We start from the raw sequence: 8,818 nt of genomic DNA on the forward strand, positions 1-8,818 counted from the left end.
TGGAAACTCCTGGAGACCTGCTTAGAGCAGTGCTACTTGAACTATTATTGATCTCCAATGAGATGAGAATAGAAATTGAAGGTAGGCATTTCAAAACTTTCAGAGCAAATTGACACATTGAAAAAGTCTGCAAAATTTAGTAATAAAAAGAAACTGGGCTTGCATTTTGTATGTTTTTTTTTTTTTTTTCATTTTTCTAGTAACTCAATTTTGTAGCATTTTACAGAAGTATAGACTTGCCACAGATTGGAGTTAAAAAGAAAATAACGGACCTTTATGTAAATAGCTTGCAAAGCACTGCAGAAAGCCCACCCTGAGATACCCGAGGTGGGACCCCCAGCATGAGGGCCCTATTGAATCCCTGAATAATTTCCTAGTGGACAATCTAAGTAAAAGACCACTGAAGAAGGGGCCTCTCTGGTTGTGAAGGACGGGTGGCTGAAGAGGTTAAAAGAAATCCTAAGTACAGATGGAGTCCCTGGGTGGTACAAACAGTTAAGCACTCAGCTGCTAACTGAAAGGCTGGCAGTTTGGGCTCAAATCTGTTCAGAGACACCTCAGAAGAAAGGCCTGGCAGTCTAAAAAAAAAAAAACTGAAAAATCAGCTATTGAAAAACCCTATGAGGTGCAGTTCTACTCTGAAATGCATGGTGTTGCCATGAGTCAGAATCGACTTCGCTGCAACTGGTTTGGTTTTGGTTTAAGTACAGAACACGTCGGGAAGCCCAACCTCTGGGCCCACGGCCAGAAGCCTCCCCAGAGCTCCAATAGCTGTACAAAGACTCAGAGATCCCACACCACCACCCTCTCCCTGCCGCTCCCTGGCCCAATGCACACCTGTAACAGCAAACCTAAAACTGACCTTGGGACAAGGGGAACTCAGGCAGCCGTACTGTACAGAAACGGCAGAGCCACTCAGAATCGCCCAAGCCTTATACATGTAGCTTCAGCACAGAAACATAGAGAGAGGTTCATAGTCAAATTCTTTCCTAGCTCGATCCAGCCAAAATCAGTTAGCTTTGATGGAAAGGAAACTTAAGTACCATGGATTTCCATTTATGGATTACTGTGAGTTGGTCCTTTTTGCTTCTCTGAAAAATATGCCCTGTTACACTGTCAGTGCCTTTTTTGGGAAGCAATTTGGTAATATCTATCAAAATGTAAAACGTGAATATCCTTGAATTCAGCAGTTTCTCTGCTACAAATTCATCCTACAGTCATGCTCATAAAGTAAGCAAAGAAAACACACAAAATACAATATCCAACATTCACTGACTCATTGTGAGACAGAGAGAGAGAGAGAGAGGAACTGGATAAGTAGTAAATATCCTTCAATAAAAGACTGGTTAAATAAATTATGGCCCACCCACACAGTGGGATAATGTGCACCCTTTAGAAGATTAAATTCTTCTCTAGGTACTACTATGGAAAGAGTTCCAAGATATATTTTTAAGTAAAAGAAGCAAGTTCAAGCACAAAGGAATGGGTACAGTAGGATTCTATTTGTATAAAAAAGAAGCATATGCGTTTTGAATGCCTGTAGAACCTTCTTAAAAGGTGTGCAGGAAACCGTTCATAGTGGTCACCTCTGGGAAGTGGAACTAAGGGTCACGTTTGAAGAAAAGAACTTTCATTTTTAACATCACACCCTTTTATACTGCTTGATTAAAAAAAATACAGATTAGTTTAATATGAAAAAGGTATCTATCGTACAGTATTAAGAACTACAAGAAATGACAACAAATGTCAGACAGCCAAAGATATTGCCAGAATCAAGGGGTTGCATAAAAATAGTTCCTTATAGGACAAGAGACATCATCAACACCAGCAACAAGGAAACAAAACCCCTAGATTGCCCTCAACCATGGCTGATGAATATTTTTAGTAACAAGCAATACCAGCTAACCCGTTGCTGTCGAGTTGATTCCGACTCATAGTGACCCTATAGGACAGAGTAGAATTACCCTACGTGGTTTCCAAGGAGCACCTGGTGGATATGAACTGCCAACCTTTTGGTTAGCAGTTGTTGCTCTTAACCACTGTGCCACCAGGATTTCCAATACCAGCTCACACACACACACCTATTGCTGTCAAGTTGATTCTGACTCATGCCAATACCAGCATAAAACCAGTGGATCATGTGGCCGGCAGGGGACTGGAGGATCCACCACGAGTGAAAAAGCCCAGAAATAACCATCTGAGTATTTAGTTACTACGTGGAAATGGAATGGGGGGAGAGACAACTGGGGTTGGTTATTTAAATAAAAAGTTGCTCGGCCCTGTATCTTACTCTGAGCACTGCTGCACTCTCAGCTGGTGAGATCTGGGGAGACTGTCCTTTCTGTCCACTGGGGCTCACACTACAAATACTCTCAGCCAGTATTTTCAGTGCTATTCTGAGTTGAGTGTGTTCTTCAAAACACATTGTGTACTCTACCTTGGTCTTTCTTCCTGCCACTTATTTTATGTTCTCAGGAACATTTTTGACTCCTAATTGTGGGTAAAAGGAGTGCAAGAGATCATTCTGGAATTGCCTCAAAGAGACAAAGGAAAACCATCAGGCTGGATGTCAACAGGCCAGTTTCTGGGCAGTTCAATTTGCCTGCATGGAAGCAGTGGAGGAAGCCGAGGGTGAAGTTCAGTGAGCTACAGGGGACAGGTGGAAGTCCTTCACAATTACAACAGGTCTCATAAATGTCATTGCACTCCTGGGACAGATGACCAAGGGAATTTGAAGGAGGTGTCAAGGTAGGAAGCCAGAATTATCCTTTTAAAGACCCAACTTTTGTGGGCACGGGGCATGAAGGCACAGAGCCACCCTGCAGGAACACCAGTGTGCTCAGACCTCCCGGGTGGCAAGGTGAGTGGCTGCTACGCTACTGAAAATGACGCAGCGGGTGATAGCGAAGAGAGAGAACGGTGATAGAGATGAGAGAGAACGGTGATGGCGATGAGAGAACGGTCTCTTCCAGAACACCTCTTGGAAGTGGCGGAAGTAGCAATGAATAACCAGCCTGAAGGGAGGGGTCAGCCTCCTCCCAGGGCGGGAGGCTGCTTTCTGAGGCAGGTGGGTGCCCTTAACTGCAGGGCTTTTGTTTTGCTGAGAAGGGACTGGATTTAGGGCCAGAGGAGAATTCTTGGAACAAGGGGAGAGGCTGAGCTGCCTCCCTGGGGCCCTTTCTCCTGTTGAGCACTTCCTTTTTTTATTCAGAGCACCCGGCCTTTCCTCTAAGTAAATATTAAACAAATATTTAAAAACCACCCGTTTAAACAGTGTCAAGTTATTACCCCGCCTCCGCCTGGCCTTGGGCATCACTATTGTGCTTATTGTTATAACCTGGTTTTCTCTTTTCAGCTGGAGCCAGCCTGAGGACACAGCCCACCTGGGGACTCCGCACTTTGTTTCTGGTGTCAGCCATCTTGGGAGAAGGTAGGTGCTCCCACCAGAAACCAGCTGGAGGAATCCCATCTTGGGAGGTGTGAAGAGAAATTGGCTCTTTGTTATGCTTTGGGCCAAATTAGGAGGAAGGTAGATGTTTGGAGGTGATGCTTACCACATAAAAGCAGGAGCTGGAATGGAATGAAGTTTTCTAGCCCCAGAGAAGGGGAGACCTGTTGAGTTGGCTGAGGCATCTATTGAGGGGCTTCTGTGACAAAGATAAATGTGGTGGGGGGTGCAGTCACCGTTGAAAGAGAGTGCTTCCCCTGCTGTACAGGGATTCTCCTCCCTAACAACCTCAGAAGCCTAGAATTTCTTCTCTTGAGGAAAGCAGTAATTGCTCCCTTAGAACACTGGTTTAGATTGACACTTTAGAAACCAAAAATCTATTTACCAACCACTCAAACCAAACCTGTTGCTATGGAGTTGATTTTGACTCATGTCGACCCCATAATGTGCAGAGTAGAACAGTGCTCCATAAGGTTTTCAAGGCTGTGACTTTTTGGAAGCAAATAGCCACGCCTGTCTTCTGAGGTACCTCCGGGTGGGTTCGAACCGACTACCTTTTGGCTAGTAGTCAGGTGCTTAACAGTTTGCACCAACCATGGTTAGTAGCGGAGTCCAAGCAGTTTGCCCCACCCAGGGCTACACACAATCTTAATCCCCAAAGAACTCAACGTTTTAGGTCCCCATTGTAGATATGCCGTGTCCCCTTGGATCTCCTGGGAGATGGCCAGCCTTTGCTGGAGTGAACAGTATAAACATCCAGGGCCCTGTCACATCCAGGGGCCAACTGGATTCTTGCCTCCTCATCCTGAACTGTAGGGGGCACAGCTCTGGGCTCAGGCTGAGCGAGCACTGAATTTCCCTGGACTTTCTCCCACCAGTCAGACTGGAAATACCAGAAAAGCAGAGGCAGCTGCCCTCAAAGCCCGTGTCAGTTATTTTCTTTCCTTTTGGCCAGCTCAGCTTTGGCTAGAAACTGGAATAATATTGTAATGATACATGTTTACAGATTTTAACTAATTAATCCCTTGGAGTCCTCTTTGGGGGAAAGCATTCTACCCACCTCATATATCAGGAAACCAAAGGGCCATATGGTTTGGCTGGGCTGGGTGGTCGCTGGTGTCAGTAGGAGAGTAGAGACTGTGACTTCAACAGTTCTTGACTTCTTGGCCTGTGTCCAGATTGCTGGTCCTTGCAGCCCCTAGGTAGGTAACACATGAGAAATTGAAGTGGACCAAACCATAAACCATCGGGAGCGTTGGCTCCATTTAGGAGGGCAGGGCCTTGTGGTCCTGCCTGTGGCTGTTTCTCTTGGAGGGACAGGCTGGGAGAGGAGGAAAACTCATTTCTCCAGGACCGTTTTGCCCACCTTTAATTACCAGTTAAAGCAAAACATTCTGAAAAGAAAACTCCCCTTGAAAGAAAACTTCAAGTTGCTGTGAAGGTTTCATCTTTCTCTTTGAGTCCCAAGGTCTGCAACCATATAATCCAATATTGGCTAGAAAAATATCTGTCTACAGAAATATCTACTGGAGAAACCAATGCCAGTGCAGGGGGAGGTGGAACCTGTATGGTAACCACAGAGCCAAAGTCTGACCCTGGTCTACTTATTAAGAACCCTCTTAACCTGTTTTAATAAGAGATATCTAGGTTTTCTCCTGATTCTATCTTCTTCTTCCGCTGGAAATATTTTTCTTAACAAATTGGAATGAGGTGGTGGGCATAGATGAAGGGTTGTTGTTGTTAGGTGCCGTTGAGTTGGTTCCAACTCATAGCGACCTTATTAAAACAGAACAAAATGTTGCCTGGTCTTGTGACATCCTCACAGTCGTTGCTATGTTTGAGCTCATTGTTGCAGCCAGTGTGTCTATTCATCTTGCCGAGGGTCTTCCTCCTTTTCTCTGATCCTCTACTTTATCAAGCATGATGCCCTTCTTTAGGGATTGCTCCCTCCTGATAACATGTCCACAGTAAGTGAGACAAAGTCTCTCCATCCTCCCTTCTAAGGAGCATTCTGGCTGTACTTCTATGACAGATTTGTTCATTCTTCTGGCAGTCCATGGTACATTCTTCTCCAATCAAGCTCTTCAGTGGTCATGGCTGTTTCAAGGTAAGGAAAATGGTAGAAACACTGAGGGATGCAAGTTGTGGACCCTCCAACTCCATCAGATGAAGACTCAGACCATGTAAGACAGCAAAGACAATTCACTCTGGTTCCCAGAGAGAATTGCTCATGCTTTGTATAATTGAGTAGACATGGTGGAGCATGCTGCTTTCAGGTGTATCAAGACAGATTAACAAGCCTGTTTGGAAGCATAGCATTGCCATCTCCATGATTTCTCCCTCTGAACCCATAGCAGGCATTTACTTGGTCCTGATCTCGTATTGTTGTTTGACTTTTCATATGTGGATGCCGTACTTCCCCAATTCAGTTGTAGACCTCTTGGTAGTAGGGACCAGAGTTTTCATAATCAATATTAATTAAAATAATTGATCAAAAAGACGATAACACATGTGTTATCAGCTGAGGGGCATAAACTAATTTCAATCTCATTCCTATTACTTTAGTTCCTTCCATTATCCCAGGTTCCCTGTTAAAGCCCAAACTTTAAGAATCCTTTCCAATGCAAGGAGCATGTCTGTCAGCCACGTGTTCCTTTTCTTTGCTCCTGCATGATGGTAATTTTTTCAGCTACTACAGGAAGCTTGGCAGATTCAGAAGTACGAGGAGCAGCACCCAGGCCTGGAGATGATATTCATTGACTCGATCAGCAGGTCTGGAAGCCAACATCTGCTGGGAAAGAGGTTGCCTGGGGAAGTTCCTCTCAGTCCTGAATTGGGCTGGTCTGTTTTGAGATGATAGCCTCATCTTGAAATAATTTCTTCCCATCAAAGGTTTTAGAATAGTTTCAGTTGTAATCTATTTTATGTAGTCAAAGTTGTGACTGCTGTAAGAAACCTGGAAAGGGCTGTTAAAAGTGTGTGTAGGCATATGGATAACCGTTCCAGCTCAGCAGTCTGTGAACACCATTAGGAACCCTTGAAATGGTTCTCCAGGAAGTGCTGGCTGTTAATGACTCGGCCCCGATGCTCCCATGTGAGCTGAACAAAGAGATGATGTATAACTTTGTAGAGTAAGCCAAGGACTCTGAACTGATGGCCGGCCAGGGAGATGGAGATCATGTGCCACCCTGAACCTGGGAAACCTTGCCAAAGGGACAGTGGGAAATGAAAAACTCTCCCTTGCTAGGAGATTGTCACTCTGTCAATAGACAGAAGAACGATGAACTAATAGACTGTGGTATTGTGTTCCTCCTCCTGGCTGAGAGACGGGCTCCAATTGAGACAGTCAGAAGTGCTAAAATACCTATTACGTGGCAAGGGAGAATCTTTCCAATGATAACTATTAGCTGACTTTCACTTTATGAGAAAATATTGTGCTAAGTGCTTGGAGCCAGAAAGAAGAATATGCCCTCAGGATATTTATAATCTAGTTAAGGGAGAAGAGGCACAAGATGGAAAAGCTAGTTAAAAAATGCAACGTTATGGAATATCCACACTATGGAATACTGTTCAGCCATTAAAGAGAATGAGATGGACCCATATGTACTGAGAGTTAAGAGGAAAATGCTCGTAGCAGAACGAAACACCATCTACGTAAAATTTAAGCAAAGCATGTGTATGTGTATGAACATAGCCGTGTATGCAAATGCGTAAAGAGTCTGGAAGAGGACACACCAAAATAGAGACAGAGCTTCCTTCTGGGGAGGTAAGTGATCTTGGGGAGGATGGTGAAGAGGACCTTTTATATTTTCACTCCACACAATTATGTGTTGAATAAATTATTTAGAACAAGAAAATATTTATATACTACTTATATAAAAAAGGAAAAGAATGGAAACAAACAAACAAATAAAAAACAAGGTAGGTCCAAGGTAGCTGCCAACAGTATGATTCCAAAGATAAGTGTGGTGGCCTGTTCTGCCTGTGTCTTGTAAACCCTGTAATTCTGCACCTTTCTCCTTCTTTATAGAACTCCAGGTTTACTCAGGAATCCTCATTTCCATGGAGTCCTGTGCCTCAAGAGGTAGCTGAAAAAACACAAAATCATGGTGGTCCCATTTTCTCTGCAGTGATTTGTTGAGCCTGGTCATGTGATACAAGTGGGGCCAATGATACCTGAGGGAAAATTTGTCCAGGGGGCTGCCGGGTAAAGCTTCTTTGTTCTTAAAAAGAGCAATGAAGAAGATAAACCACCTCTTCTACTGCATATCATAGTGTTTGGATATGATTTCTGAAAATGTGATAGCCATCTTGTGCCTTAGGGAGCCAGCATGAGGACCAAGCCAAGCTCTGAGGATGCTGGTAGAGAGATGGAAAACCTGAATCCTTGAAGGCATTATTGAGCCACTGAATCAACCCACTGTGGTGCTGCCCTACCTCAGGACTTCTGCTCCTGTGAGAGAACACATTTTTCTCATTTAAGCTGGTTAAGGTGGGATGCGCTCAAGCCCCTTGGGTGCACCTGAAGGGAACATGGCCCTGGAATCTAGAACATATTCTGGGATGGGGAAAGGGTCATGAACTCTTTGTGGTTGGGAGATGGAGCCTTGGCAATTCAGAGAACTCGTCTTGAGATGGGGTACTCATACCCCCGGTATCTCAGCAGGTGAATGGGACTGTGAGTGTGAAGTAGGAAGATATTATTAAGTGGCCCCTCAGTCTGGTCCTTGTGGTATTTGATACCAGTTCCTAACAGAAGTGGGAGCTGCACTTGGGAGGCCAAAGGAGCCATCATGACTCAAGGTTATTTGAGGGAAAGTTACCTTCCCTTGGAGTAGAAAGCAGCATAGCTATCATGGTGGAGTGGAAAAGGAAAACATTGGCAGCCTCCTGGGAGCTAGGGAAGGAGTACCTGGGTGGTGCAAACAGTTAAGTGCTTGACTACTAACTGAAAGGTGAGTGGTTCAGACCCACCTAAGAGGCCCCTTGGAGGAAAGACTTGGTGATCTGCTTCTGAAAGCTCACAGCCTTGAAAACCCGATGCAGCACAGTTCTACTTTGCAATGCATTGGGTCGCCTCGATTCAAACTGGAGTCAACTCCACAGCAGCTGGTTTGGTTTTTGTGTTTTGAGAGCTGGGGTGAGAATGAAGTTGGGCTGTGGCCACCCTGAGCAGAACTGCAGTCTTGCATAGCTGTGGGTAGGCTACAGGGACTGCGGGAACAGAGCCCCAGGGCACTGGGGGAGAGAGAGGCCAGGAGAAGCCCACCGCCTGTGTTCCCAGGATGCATCACAAATTTCACCAGAAGCAGTGATGGAATTGACTTGATGGCAACAGGTTTGGCTTTTTGGGTTTAGTGATGGTTTTGA

General features: G+C 44.8%; 1 long non-coding RNA gene across 1 annotated transcript; it reads left to right on the forward strand.

Annotated features, from left to right (window-relative positions):
- The first annotated feature begins 7,148 nt into the window (after positions 1-7,148).
- On the forward strand, positions 7,149-7,886 carry LOC126070548 (uncharacterized). Its single transcript, XR_007516217.1, has 3 exons — positions 7,149-7,214; positions 7,479-7,532; positions 7,771-7,886. It is a non-coding gene; the product is annotated as an uncharacterized LOC126070548 (long non-coding RNA).
- The last annotated feature ends 932 nt before the right edge of the window (positions 7,887-8,818 follow it).

The sequence above is a fragment of the Elephas maximus genome, chromosome 2, assembly GCF_024166365.1.
Source record: "Elephas maximus indicus isolate mEleMax1 chromosome 2, mEleMax1 primary haplotype, whole genome shotgun sequence".
NCBI lineage: Eukaryota > Metazoa > Chordata > Mammalia > Proboscidea > Elephantidae > Elephas > Elephas maximus.